The sequence below is a fragment of the Martes martes genome, assembly GCF_963455335.1.
Source record: "Martes martes genome assembly, chromosome: 5".
Taxonomy (NCBI): domain Eukaryota; kingdom Metazoa; phylum Chordata; class Mammalia; order Carnivora; family Mustelidae; genus Martes; species Martes martes.
In genome coordinates this window covers 137123-151677 of record NC_137892.1, presented here as the reverse complement: position 1 = coordinate 151677, position 14555 = coordinate 137123, and positions in this window count along the sequence as shown.

Genomic DNA, 14555 nt, shown 5'->3' with positions numbered 1-14555 from the left:
CAGGCCGCACACCCAGCACATTGGACCTGCCATGGAATTAGGCCCTTATCTCTTCCCAACCTGGGTTTTCAGTCGTCAGAACCTAGACTTTATCTCCAATCTCTGCACAGGGGTAAACCTGATGCAGACATCAGAAGTCCTCCTTGCCCATGGCAAGAAACATTGCTGTTGGTGTGGTGTCCAACCTTCTGGGTAGGAGAAACCAGCATGGCCCATGAAGCCACGCCAATGCTAGAGGGCCGCCTTGGGCAAAAACAAGCATTGTGACCCTCAGCGTGAGCGCCTTGCTCAAGTAAGGCCTCTCAGTGGCTGGACCAAGAGCCCGCTTATGGGGCTTGCCATGCCCCTAGACCCCCAATCCTAACCAGAGTTCGGGTTTTCCAGTCGCCCATACCCAGGGCTCTGCTCTGGAGTCCCTCTTTTGTAGGGACACCTGAGGCAGAAAACAGGACTCCTCCTTTCCCAAATTCTTGGGAGCCGGGCCAAATCCCCAGAGAGGGAGACTCGTGCATGGCCCATGAGGCCACCCCTCCATTCCACGGCCTTCCTTGACACAAAATCCAGAGACAAAAGCCTGAGAAACCGCCTCACCCTCGCCCTTCTTTCATATCCCGAGGAGCTCCCCTCATGGTCTGTAGATTGGGCCTGCCATACCCTCGGCCCCAAACCTAAGCTGAGTTTGGGTTTTCAGACTTCTGTCCCCAGAGCCCTGGCCCACACCCCCCCCACAAGGCTGGGGGCCCTGGAGCCCCACCGCAGGACTGCACTTGCTCTCTCCAAGGAAACTCAGCCCATTCCATTGGCCACAACCCTACAGATTAGGAGAAACCTCCAAGGTCCCCGAGGCCATCCCAATAGTGTAGGCCGCCCTGGACAAACAGAGGCTATCTGACACAAGCTGAGTGACTACCTCCACTCAGACAAGCAGACAGATGTCCCCAGAGACAGAAGATTAAACCGGACAGGCCCCTAGACCCTAATCTGAACCCTTGCTTTGGTTTCCAGGCATCTCTCCTCTGAGGCCTGGTTTCCAATACCTGCCTATGGGGGTTTCCTGAAGCACCAATCAGAGCACCTCTCATCTCCACATGGGAAACTTGCTCGTTGGAGCTGTGTCAATCCCTCTGGTTAGGAGAATCCTTCAGGGCCCCTGAGCCACCTCCACATTCCAAGGTCTCTATGGACACAAACCCACATGATGACCCATCCTCAGGAGAGTCCATTTCAACAAAGCCCCCTGGGTAGCTCCCCTAGAGCCAGGAGATCAAACCTGCCTTGTTGCTCGGAGACAATGGGAATGCGAGGTGGGGTGTTCAGGCATCCATTCTTAGAAGCCTTCTCTTGAATCTTTCTGTATGGGGCATCCTGGAGCGATCCAAGAGGACTCAACTGTCCCACAGAAGGACACCTTGCAGTTAGGATCAGCTCACAACTCCCAGCTTGGGAAAACCTCCAGGCCTCATGAGACCCCCCCTTCATGAAGGGGCCATCATGGACACAAACTATAACCTGAGCCTATGTCTGATCCTCGCCCTGACTTCAGATGCAGGAGATCTCCATTCAGCCTCTGCAGAGTGAGCCTGCCTTGCCCTCTACCCCAAACCGAACCCTAGTTTGTGTTTTCAGACTTCCATCCTCACAGTCCTGGCCCACAATCCCTCCATATTGGGCATTCTGGAGCCTCAACACAGCACTCTGCCTGCCCACCAGAAAAAAAAAAGTTGCCTTATGGGGCCGCCCAGAAAGCCCAAATGAGGATCAACCTGCACAGCTCTCGATCTCACCCCTATTTCATAGGCTGCCCTGTGCACTAATGCTCTATCTGACACAGCCTCAGCCCAGACCTCCTGACAGACACCCAGACAGCTGGCTGCACACCCAGCACATTGGACCCGCCATGGACTTAGGCTGTCATCTCTTCCCAACCTGGGTTTTCATGCATCTGAACCTAGATCTTATCTCCGATCCCTGCACAGGGGGCAACCTGATGCACAAATCAGAAATCCCCCTGTTAAGTCCATTATTAAGCGAAACGAGACTGAGACAAAGTGGAAGTTATTTAAAGCTTTATTTTATGATAAATATTAGAAGTTAGACTGATCGGTCAGGGGAACAAGACTAAGACAAGGTGAAAGTTTTGCAAAGCTCTATTCTATGCCAAGCATTAGAAGTCAGACTGACCGGCCAGGGCTGTCTCTGAAGAGAGTGACCACCCCCAGCTTACTGGCTCAAGAATTGACTGACTGACCATCAGGGCAGCCTCCAAAGAGGGCTACCCCTACCCACCTTACAGGTTACCTTTTATAGAGCAAATTCTGGTCACATATAGGTGGCCAATGAGATTGTAGTCATGTTAGGTCACACGCAGGTGGCCAATTGAATTACAATTTACCCTATAGTAGCTGTTTGACCTAACCTATTACTCTGGTCAGAATTGGTGCTCAAGGTTGGTGCCCAAACGGCGGGGTTTACATTCTTTTTTTTTTTTTTTAAAGATTTTATTTATTTATTTGACAGACAGAGATCACAGGTAGGCAGAGAGGCAGGCAGAGAGAGAGGAAGGGAAGCAGGCTCCCTGCCGAGCAGAGAGTCCCACCTGGGACTCGATCCCAGGACCCTGGGATCATGACCTGAGCCGAAGACAGAGGCTTTAACCCACTGAGCCACCCAGGCACCCTCGGGGTTTACATTCTTTGATGGTTAGTGAAAAAGTATGTGTGTTTCTTACTGATTCAATGTCTCCACCTGGCCCAACTCGTCCTTATATTCTGGGCTCTGTTATCAAGAACTGGCCGACATGGCCTTGTATTCAGGGCTCTGTTATTAGGAACTGGCTAACCATATTTTACTGGTTTCCCAGACTTGCTTCTAAGTAAGTTACTCTGGGGGGAGGGGGCAGGGTCAGTTTAAGATTTACTGCACAAAAAACAAAATGGCTTTTAACGAAGAGGGAGTTGGTCTGGCTAAATAAGTCCTTACACCTCCAAGGGAAATGCGAGGTGGGGTGTCCAGGTATTCATCCTTAGAACCCTGCTCTTGAGTCTTTCTGAATGGGGCATTCTGAGCCATCCAGCAGGAGACGACTGTCCCACAGAAGGAAACCTTGTGGTTTGGAGCAGCTCACAACTCCTAGTGTGGGAAACCTCCATGGCCTTATGAGTCCCCCCCCTTCATTAAGGGGCCATCATGCACGCAAACTCCAGACTGAGCCAATGTCTAATACTAGCCCTGACTTCAGATGCAGGAGATCTCGATTCAGTCTCTGCAGATTGGGCCTGCCCGTGCCCTCGTCCCCAAACCTAACTTGCTTGTGTTCTCAGACTTCCGTCCTCACACTCCTAGTCCACAAGCTCTCCAGATTGGGAATTCTGGAGCCTCAACGCAGCATTCTGCCTGCCCACCAGAAAATAATCGTTACCATATGGGGCTTCCCAGAAACACCAAATGAGGAACAACCTGCACGACCTGGAATGCACCCTAATTTCCTAGGCTGCCCTGGGCACTAATGCACTGTCTAACACAGCCTGAGCCCAAATTCCCGACAGACACCCAGACAGCTGGCCGCACACCCAGTATATTGGACCCGCCATGGCCTTAGGCCGTCATCTCTTCCCAAACTGGGTTTTCAGGCATCTGAACCTAGACCTTATCTCCTATCCTTGAACAGTGGGGAACCTGAAGCACACATCAGAACTCCTCCTTCCCCATGGCAGGAAACCTTGCTGTTGGCATGGTGTCCAACCTTCAGGGTAGGAGAAACCAGCATGGCCCATGAGGCCACGTCCATGCTTGAGGGCCGCCTTGGGCACAAACATGCATTGTGACCCTCAGCGTGAGAATCGTAATCAAGTAAGGTCTCTCATTGGCTGGACCAAGAGCCTGCATATGGGGCGTGTCATGCCCCTAGGCCCCCAATCCTAACCAGAGTTCGGGTTGTGCAGTCACCTATACCCAGGACTCTGCTCTGTAATCCCTCATTGGAGGGACACCTGAGGCAGAAAACAGGACTCCTCCCTTCCCACAGAATGACCCCAAACTCTTGGGAGCCAGGCCAAATACACAGAGAGGGAGAATCGACCATGGCCCCTGAGGCCACCCTGACATTGCACGGCCATCCTTGATACAAAATCCAGAGACAAGAGCCTGAGCGACCACCTCCCACTGGCCCTTCTTTCGTATCCCAAGGAGCTCCCCTCACGGTCTGTAGATAGGGCCTGCCATACCCTCGGCCCCAAACCTAAGGCGAGTTTGAGTTTTCAGATGTTTGTCCCCACAGCCCTGGCACCCTCCAGGCTGGGGGCTCTGGAGCCACACCACAGGACTGTGCCTGAACTCTCAAAGGAAACTGTGCCCATTCCATTGGCCACAACCCTACCTATTAGGAGAAACCTCCAAGGCCACCAAGGCCATGTCAATCGTGTGGGACGCACTGGTGAAACAGGGGCATTCTGACACAAGCTGAGCAACTACCACCACTGTTTGAGAGCATTTCCATCACCACATAAAGAGGCTCGTGCTCCCGTGCCATTGGCTTCATTACCACTCCAAGCCTAAGTGAGAGCTAATGTACTTCCTGTCTCTACAGGCTTGCCTTTTATGGACATTTCATATAAATGGAATTTCACAATCTGTGCTTTTTAAAAATGTACTTAGCCTGATATGATTTGAGGTTCATCTTCATTGCAGGATGCATGGGCGCTTGGATTATTTCTACTTTTTGTCTCTTCTGAATCATGCTGCCATGAACATTCATGCACGTGTCTCTGTACAGACACATATTTTCATTTATCTTGGATGGATATTCAGGAAAGTAATTGCTGGGTGATCTAGTAAATTTACATCTTCATTTTCAAATAGGTGACAGATTGTTTTCCACGGTGGCTGCATCTTTTTGTGTTTCCATGAGCAATGAATGAGGGTTCCAATTTCTTTTCAGCCTCTCCAATGCTCATTCTGGACTTATATTTTTTCACTTTATTTTTTAAAAGATTTTATTTATTTATTTGACAGAGAGAAAGAGAGCAGAAGCTGGGGAGCAGAAGGAAGAGGGAGAAGCAGGCTCCTCTCTGAGCAGAGAGCCCAACGTGGGGCTGGATCCCAGGACCCAGGATCATGACCCGAGCCAAAGGCAGACGCTTCACCCACTGAGCCACCCAGGCGTCCTTGTCTCTTTTGCTGTAGTCATCCTTGCGATTATGAAGTGGCATTTCATTGTGGTTTTTATTTGCATTTATCTGATGGGTAAAATATTGAGAATTCTGCCCTGGGATCATTGGCCATTCTATATACATGTGCGCTGATGAAACGTCTATTCAACATTTTAGCTTATATTTTATTGCCTTTTTGTCTTCTGATAATTGAGCTGCAAGCTTTTAGAATCTATTTGGGATGCAAGTAATTTATCATACATGTGTTTTCAAAACTTTTTCTTCCCATCTGGGACTTGTTTTTCACTTATTAATGGTGTTCTTGAAGTTCAAAATGCTTTCATTTTTATGAATGCCAATTTGTCTTTAATCACATGTGTTCTTGGGGTTGTAGTAAGACTGTCTAACCTAAGTCCCTACTCTGCTGAAAGTGGAAAATGAGGTTTCGTGCAGCCCAGGAGATGCTTGAGGACACATATGTGTTCATGGGCAGGAAGCTGTCCCTACGCCATCTCTCCTCTGTGCTCACTGCTACTAGGGTGGAATTCATGGGAGCCCAGATGGGGGACGTCTGACCCTCGGCCTGCGATTTTCCCAGTGGTGGATGTATTTTGAGTGACCCAAGCCCAGGAAGAAGAAACAGACCTGTCTTTAGAGAAAACACCTCAAGCTTCTTCTGTACAATGTGAAATAAATATTCTATGAGCAAATACATCCTATAAGAAAGTTTCTGATGATCCTTCATCACCCTAAAGTAAAATGAACAATGCTCTTCTCTGATTTTAAGATCTAAAAAGTATAAATGTAAGTTAAAAAATTGGCTTTTAAACCGTTTTTAAAAATCTTCTATATAAACAAATATAGGGGTGTCTGGCTCAGTCAGTTGAGCATCAGGCTCTTGATTTTGGCTCAGGTCATGATCTTGGTCGTGAGATGGAGCCCCTTGTCGGGCTCTGCATGGGGGTGGACTCTGCTTCTCTATCTCTCTCTCTGCCCTTCCGCAACTCATGTGTGTGGTCTCTTTCCCTCTAAAATAAATAAATAAATCTAAAATCTTTTATATAGGAAAACCAGAGGACCAACTGTTAAGTTTAGAGTAATCAAAAATTTCAACTGCATTACCCAAATTATTATAATGTGCCAATAATTAAGGTCAGTTACAGTGTATGTCTGTTTAATGGTAAAACTGACTAAAGAGACTTTACGAAGAATATGTGGAGAATACTACCTCATGTTGTGAATTTAGAGAGCATTTCAAAAATGTCCTTGTGGTAGGCGGCCTCAAAAGTGACCCCAATGACCCCTACCTGCTTGTATCCCCACCCCATGTAATCCCCCCACCTCTTGGACATGGGCTAGGCTGAATGACCTGGTTCTAACAAATACACAGCAGAAGCACACACACAGCACTCCCAAGGTAGGTGACAACGTGACGTCGGCATCCCCCTGGCCCTCCCTCTCTTGAGCACTTGCTCTGGAAGGAGCCAGCGGCCATGTTGTGAGCTGCCCCACCAAAATGCCACGTAGTAAGGCCCTGGTGTCTCTGGCCCACAGCCAGAAAGCACCTGGGGCCAGGGAGTGCCAGTCACCAGTCCTGGGAGTGATCAGGTCTCTTAAGGGATCCTTCATCTCTGAACCTACAGGAAAAATGTCCTATCCTTTAAGTCAGTATGACTTTTCAAATTAATATTCAGACATTCAAATTAAGTGCAGTTCAATCAGACCAGGAGCGGGTGAGACGACTTTAAGTATCGCATCATGATCCAAGCATGCTACATGTAAGTCTAATGAGAAGTGCTGTCAGCAGCAGCTGTCACTCCACCAACCTCTGGGAGAATGGGTGAGCTCGGTTTCTGCCACGACATCAGACTCAAGACAACACCTGGTGTCTTAATTATTGGAGGGCTGCACAAGGATCTCTCATTCATTCAAACTGCACATTCATAATTCTTGATAGACGGATGATTAGCGGTAAGGGGTTCATTTATATTCTCATGACCAGCAGTCGTGTAGCACAGGACACAACTTAAGATCAAGGAATTAGAGGGAGTGAGATTTCTTGTAACTTATCTCTCTTCAGTTATGTTATCAGGAATGATTCTAATGACTCCATGTGATGAGTATCACAATAACGAGGACGGAAATAAACAGGGCATGTTATAAAGCAGCGCTTCTCAAACCACCGCATCTTTTTTTAGAAAATCAAATGCCCTGTCTCCACCCCCAAACTACTGGACCAGTAGAGAAAAAGTCCCCATTGTTTTCAAGAATGACGTTTGGTTACCAGGACATCATCAGGATAGATCAGATTGCTGACTGAGAGGCCAGTTTCAAAGGGAATTCTGTCTTCGTAGTTGAACAGTGAGGTCATGCATCTAGCAAAGCAAAAACACTCCAGTAAATCAGATTTTTAAAATAGTTTCTTTTTACATCATTATGAAAGATTTTCTGAAAGAAGTGGAAGGAGTTTGGATGGGACATTTATGACTCATGTATTTTTCTTTTGTTTTGTTTTGTTTTACAGTGGGTTCGATACCACTCAGAACACACATGTTCTCTATGATCAGGCGGGTCTGGGAACAGCCTTCCCTGGATCCTCTTGAGAAATGTGGTATTATTGGAGTCTCGCCAGTGCCCAGATCGTAGAGGAGCTGAGGTGAAGGCCGTGACGATGAGGGCTTGTCCATCCATACCTTGGGTTCAAGGCTGAGAAGGGCAGAGCCTGTGTGAAGGGGTGTGGGCACAGGGGCCGTTCTGATGGATCAGGACTTGGAGGAGCCCAAATGAGAAGTTCTTAGGAGAAGGGAAGGATTGAAACTAATTTCCCTTCCTTCCCCAGTGAGGGTGCGTGTCTCTCTTCCTATTTCTTCACGTTTCTGAAAACATTTTGAGTTGTCTGTTTTTCATTTCTGCTGCAAGAGCAAATTTTCTATCAAATAAAAATGTGAACTGAAACAATTAATAACTAAGAGAAAAGGCCTGAGGTGGGAAGGGGTCTACACAGAATGACCTGCCAAGCTCAGTCTGACCTGTCGTCTTGGTGTCTCACAATTCGGTCCTGAGGGAGGTTCCGCGGCCTCTGAGGTATTTTGCTGTCCTCTCCAACTGCAGACATCTTTAATCATCTTTCCCTTCTCCTCCGTACTCCAGTCATCCAGGTGTTACAATCAGAGACAGCCCCATTTCACCTGGATTTCTAAAATGGAGTCATCTGGTTGTTTCCTTTTACTCACGCCTTTTATTCAACTGTCCTGTTTGCCCTTAACTCCCCATGCCCTAACCCCTACAGAAGCAGAGACCGTGGATGATGACAACAGGAGGAGCTTGGTGAGGACCAGGCCTAGGAAATACCATTGTATTGAAGGAGGAGGGTTTGGGTAACACTTCAGAGAGGAATCCCTGGAAAGGGCAACGAGGAGGGGGGTGTCAATGCTCTGTAAGGTACTATCATTTTGGTTATTCAACATGAATATCTACAATCCCCACAGTTGGGTTATGAAAAAGGAGCATATTGTACAAACACATATAGGGAATTGTTTTTTACTGCATTTCTACTATATGTATAAAAACTGAATTTAAAATTCTATGAACACAATTATATATTTTAATTTTCTTTTCAGTAATGTATATTTTAGCTCCTTAAAAGTACTTTTTCTGGGGATGCGTGGGTGGCTCAGTTGGTTAAGTATCTGACTCTTGGTTTCGGCTCAGGTCGTGATCTCAGGGTAGTGGGATTGTGCCCCGAGTTGGTCTCTTTGCTCAGAGGGGTCTGCTCGAAGGTTCTCTCTCCCTCTCCTTCTGCCACTCCAGCTCATGCTCTCTCTCTCTTTCAAATAAAAAAAAATCTTAAAACCAAACCAAACCAAACAAAACAGAACCTTTTCTGGCTACTGTACATATGCCCCAAGGTTGTTAACCCAGAAAGCCACTGGCCTGCAGCCACACACGTTTGGTCTGATGCACCGCTGCCTTTCAGCTCTTGTGGACTCCATTCTCCCATCTGTTTTTCGGGGTCACAGATTCTAAGAGGCTTTGCCACAACATCCCAGGGGCCCAGAGTAGCCACATGATGGCATGAGATCCATATGTATGGAGACAACCACAGTCCAACTCCAGAAAAAGAGTCATGGGGCATGTATCAAGGAAGAAATAGAATTTTATGTTTTCATTTTAGGTTTAGGAACCATCAGAAGTACTTGTATTGGCACTGACTTGTCAACAGGGTAACAGGGAGGCAGCAGAGAAACACCATTTCAAAAGCTAAAAATCTCACTAAATCCTTAAGATGTTATGAAATAAAGTTTTGATTCTGGTACACAAAGCAGCCCCTGGAATGTTTCTTGTGCCCTGCGTAATACTTTCTAGCAGATAGTGCTTACTTTTTGGTGTTGTTATTACTTACATTCCTTTTCCCTAGTTTTTGGTTGACTTTATTATTTTGTTTTATTTTTAAAGCTTACAAAATGAGGAGTGTAAGTTATGCAGAAGATGTAAGGGATAAAAATAAAGGAACACCCATACGTAACTCCTCCGCCTAAGAAAGAAAACTCAGCCATGTCTTTGCAGACCTTTATTGGTCCATCTCTACTCCCATCCAATTGGTTATCCCCATTGTTCCTCCTCATAGTTTACTTGATGGGAATATACGGCTGAAGAAGCTATCACTTTGAGTTGCATACTTTGAACTTCAAATAGAGGGAATCATATACTGTGTGTATTCTTTGACTTGTTTTCTGGCTCAGTATCATGTTGATAATATTAAACATGTTGATAATAATAAACTTTCATTGTGGTCTATGGTCATTATTTTACTATATCTCATCATAAAATTATATTAAGCAAATGTATCCATTCTAGTTGATTGGATTGGGTCTTTCCCCCATTTTTCATATTACAGTGAAAACAGCTATGCATCTTCTCCGGATCTTGGAGACGGGGCTGAAATTTATTTAGAGTGTATACAGTAAGAATGGCTGTGTCCAAAATTTGACACATCTTCACATCTATGAAGCTTCAACAAACTGTTTTCTGAGGTGGCTGCATCCTCATGAGCAGTTAAAAGGCTCTGGAGGTCCGTGTTGCTATGTAGAGCTGATGGTGTCGCTCTTTTTAATTATGTCTAACATGGTGGTTGGGAAATGGGATCTCTCCATATTTTAATCTTCATTCCCTTCATTACTAAGGCAGAAAACAAAGAAAAATAAATTTATTTAGACAAGCCAAGAAGGAAAAATGGGAGGGGGCTACCTCGGATGAAGGATCAAAGCAGGCGTCTCCTGTGGAGGGTCATCTATGTAGACATGAGAGACGAGGTGGGCTGTGCCAGGTAACCAACTGTGGGCAGGGGGCTGCAGACAGAGGGAGTGGTTTCTAGAAGTTCCAAGAGGCAAAACCCTCTTTCCTTTTAAGTGCTGTAAATGTTCTTAGCTGGTAAATTAGAGACCTTGCCAGACAGTTTTCATCTAGATTAGGAGACTAGGGAGAAAAGGGAGAGTGTAGGGAGACATATATTGTGCCTATTTATTCTCTTAACTGGGGTGAATTACTTTGCATTGTAAGAAAAGGAAAATCACACATAAAAACAATTTTTTAAAATCCTTGAGAAGAATTAAACTGGCATGAATCACACAATGTTTTAAGCTTAAAAGAATCATTAAGAGCTTTCTAAGTTTGGAATATATATATATATATGTGTGTGTGTGTGTGTGTATGTGTGTATACACACACACACACATATGTGTGTATACACACACACATATATATGTGTATATATACATATATATGTATATATACATATATACATACATATATATGTATACATACATATATATGTATATATATGTATATATACACACACACTATATATATATAGTATTCTAAGTTTGGAATATATATATATGTGTGTGTGTGTGTGTGTGTATATGTGTGTATACACACCCACACACACACACACACACACATATATATATATACACATATATACATATATATGCATATATACATATATGTATATATACATACATACATACATATATATGTATACATACATATATATGTATATATATGTATATATACACACACACTATATATATATAGTATTCTAAGTTTGGAATATATATATATATGTGTGTGTGTGTGTATATGTGTGTATACACACCCACACACACACACACACACACATATATATATATATATATATATATATAGTCTGTCATATTTAAGATCTGCATGACTTGCCTGTGTTAAATCTAGACGAAGCATTTCTTGCCCATTGGAGATGCCCCTTATTGTTCCCAAGTTCTGTTATATGTATCTGCAATGGGTCATTCACTATCTGACGTGAAAACCAGTCCTTGCTTTCCTGCCTTGAGTGTTAAGTCGAGCTGAGTGTCATTGTCCACTCAGAGGTGGGTCCTTTAAAGGACCCACCTTTAATGATCAGTGGAGTCCAGAAAGGCCCAATGGGGAGCCTTTCTAGTTTTTCTTAGTTAATCACTTTGCATTCTCTTGGGAACAGATGCCGGGATGGAATCAGTCATATGAGTGATTTGCCAGGGAGATGCCTGCGGAGAATGAGGAAGCAGGAGTAGGAGTGGAAAGCATTCCAACTTTGATGCAGGTCTGACGATCGAGGAGACAGGATGAGGCAGGATGGGACAAGAAGAGCTTCGGCCTTGACTGCAGTTCAGAGACAGCTTCAGCCAGGCTGATGCGGAGTCCAGAGTAAAGGCAACCCTCCAGGGAGACCCCACATCAGGCCAGGATAGCCCCGCTCCACCGTCCAGTCATTGGCTGAGAGAAGCCTTGGGAGAATATGGTCCCAGGATGGAGGTGAGTGGGGGCCTGAAAGTCCCAGAGGTACTGAGGCTGGAGGCTGTCACTTTCCCATGACCCTCAAAACAGGTTCTTTTGAAAGGGAGAGCTGAAAAATGTATCTCCGTAGCTGCCTCACTAAGAAATATAAACTTATTAAACTTGCCATACGAAGAAGCTCACAGTCTGTAACGTCTGCATAACAATGAAATATCACTAATGCATTGGGCTCCTAAACTACACTCGGGCCTACCAGTTATGACACCAAAAAGCATCTCACTGGTGTTCCTAATGACGTTGAAATGAAATGAGGATTATTTGCCTGGATCAAGGGATTATTTTTTAGAACTTTGTGTTGTTTACAAACAAATTAAGGAACACATTTTTAAAATTTACAAATTAAACTGATGTAGAGATATCTGTTAGTACCCTATAGCTTCAGTTTTCTATTTGCCTGTAAGCACAGTGATCCCCTTTCGTGTTCCTATCCTCAGCACTCTGAGTTGGTTTGCCCTAAGTAGATTTTCTTCTGCATGAACACGTACTCATTATTTATTTGGACTTCACATAAAATGATTGCTATCCCTGACCCAGTGGCCCCAAAGCACTCACGTGGGTCTAGAGTGTTCTGTGCCTAGGGACGCTGCTATATGATTGTGGAAGCCAGGCCTCCTGCATTGTTCATTATGTGACATTCAGACCTCTCAGATTCATCCGCTTCATTAGCTTATTCCTACTAACCACACAACCCATCAAAGCAGAAGGACACAAAAATGGGATTCAGACAAAAGAGGCCAAGCTTAACCAAGAGACTGGTTCTTCCCCCTCCCTTTGTTTGCAATGTTCAGTGTATCTACTTTACAGTTGGAAAGGAGTGGAATGGCTCACTTACACAGAGTAGAAGTTAGTAGAGAAGAATACTTAATTAATGAGAGGAATGGTAACCTCGTGTTAGGTTGGCCATCTGTGTGGGAGAAGAGAATTACAAATCCCTACAGGAGGTTTGTCTACCAGAGGCCATGCAGTTGGGAAGAGCAGAGAGCCCTAGAAGTGACATGCATCTGTGATGCCCACCACGTGACATGCCTTCACCCAAACCTCTGTCTTACTAGAACCTCTCATTACCCAGCATGCTTGCCTGCTTAGTCCCATGGCCGCCATAAACCTTCTGGAAAGAGAGTAACTTTCCAGTCGGAACATCAGTATTGTTGGCTCTCCTGATGCACCCCCCCAGGTCCATGGACTCATGCCAAGCTACCTTTGTTCTGAATGGCTCTCACTGACAACTTGACTTACCTTTGTTCCTGTCAAGGCCACTCAGCACCCTTTAATAGAAACAAAGAGTGTTCAATGACAGTTGCAAAAAGACCCACTAAAAATAGAGCCCAAGTCACTATTAGAAGGCTCCCCATAAATAATTAGCTACTTTCGAAACCAAAGCCAACCCCCCAAAGCCAAGGAAACTCCCTGACTGACAAATACACTAAGACAGCCACTTTACAAGTAGACTCCTCTTCCACCCCCACACACTGTCCTCTGCTCAACCTTCTGTAGAGACAGAAACTTAACGGACCCAACGCACTGCAGCTGCTAACACGTGAGGCTGAGAAGCTCCTTGGAAGGATGAGGCAGAAGGCTTCACCACTCAGATGGGTTTGGGAGACACCCAAATCGGCCACTGGGTCTCTCCTTGGTCTTTCACCCAAAATTTAGCCCACAGACTTCATAAAATTACACATTAGTCCAAAGGAAATCTCAAAGATCTTCTCCACAAATATTGATGGTAATGGTGATAACTAGCTCTTCTGCACAACCAGAAATAGGCACCATGTGTTCTATTTTATGGGCTTTCATCTGATGCATGCAGAAGTTTTAGAATTAAAGCTCTTTGTGTCTGTCTGGATGTTTTTGTGTCTACACATATGTAAGTTTCTTACCTTTGTATGGTATTACAAAATTACACCATAAATTCCTTAAAAGGACTTCTATTTTAATTGCTGTAATGATAAATAAACACATACAGATTGAACAGTTCTAAAATTCCCAGAAATTTGGGAAATTTAATTTTTAATACTTTCATATGCTTTAAAAAATATTCTTATACAAACTGACTCAAGGATTTTCAAAGTTCAAGCTTCCATAATTTGGGTAGGTCTTTAGCAATCAGGACTAGTTTGATATTTTTGGTTGAAACAGTGGTGTTTCTAGCATCATACATTTATATTCTATTTGGGTATATTCTTCCCAAACTTACAGAGGTTTCCTGATTAAATAAACCCGCCTGTGGCTACAGCAGTTTCAGACTATCAAAAATGCGAATTTTTCCTTAACCAAATTGAACCTTCTTCTGACCAACCTTATTTCAACAGTACTTATGATTTGTAGTTAAAAATAGTTTCCAAGCTCTTTATGTAACTTAAAACCTTAACCTTATGCTAACCTGAGTTAATAGTCTTCTTTAGATACACAGGTCACTTATAAAGAAGAGAAAATACTGAAACTTAATTACTAAGCATAATTTTAATTCTATATGCTTTTTGTCTCTAATTTTTACATGGTACAGACTGGGATAAGATTTCAGAATTGCATTCAGGC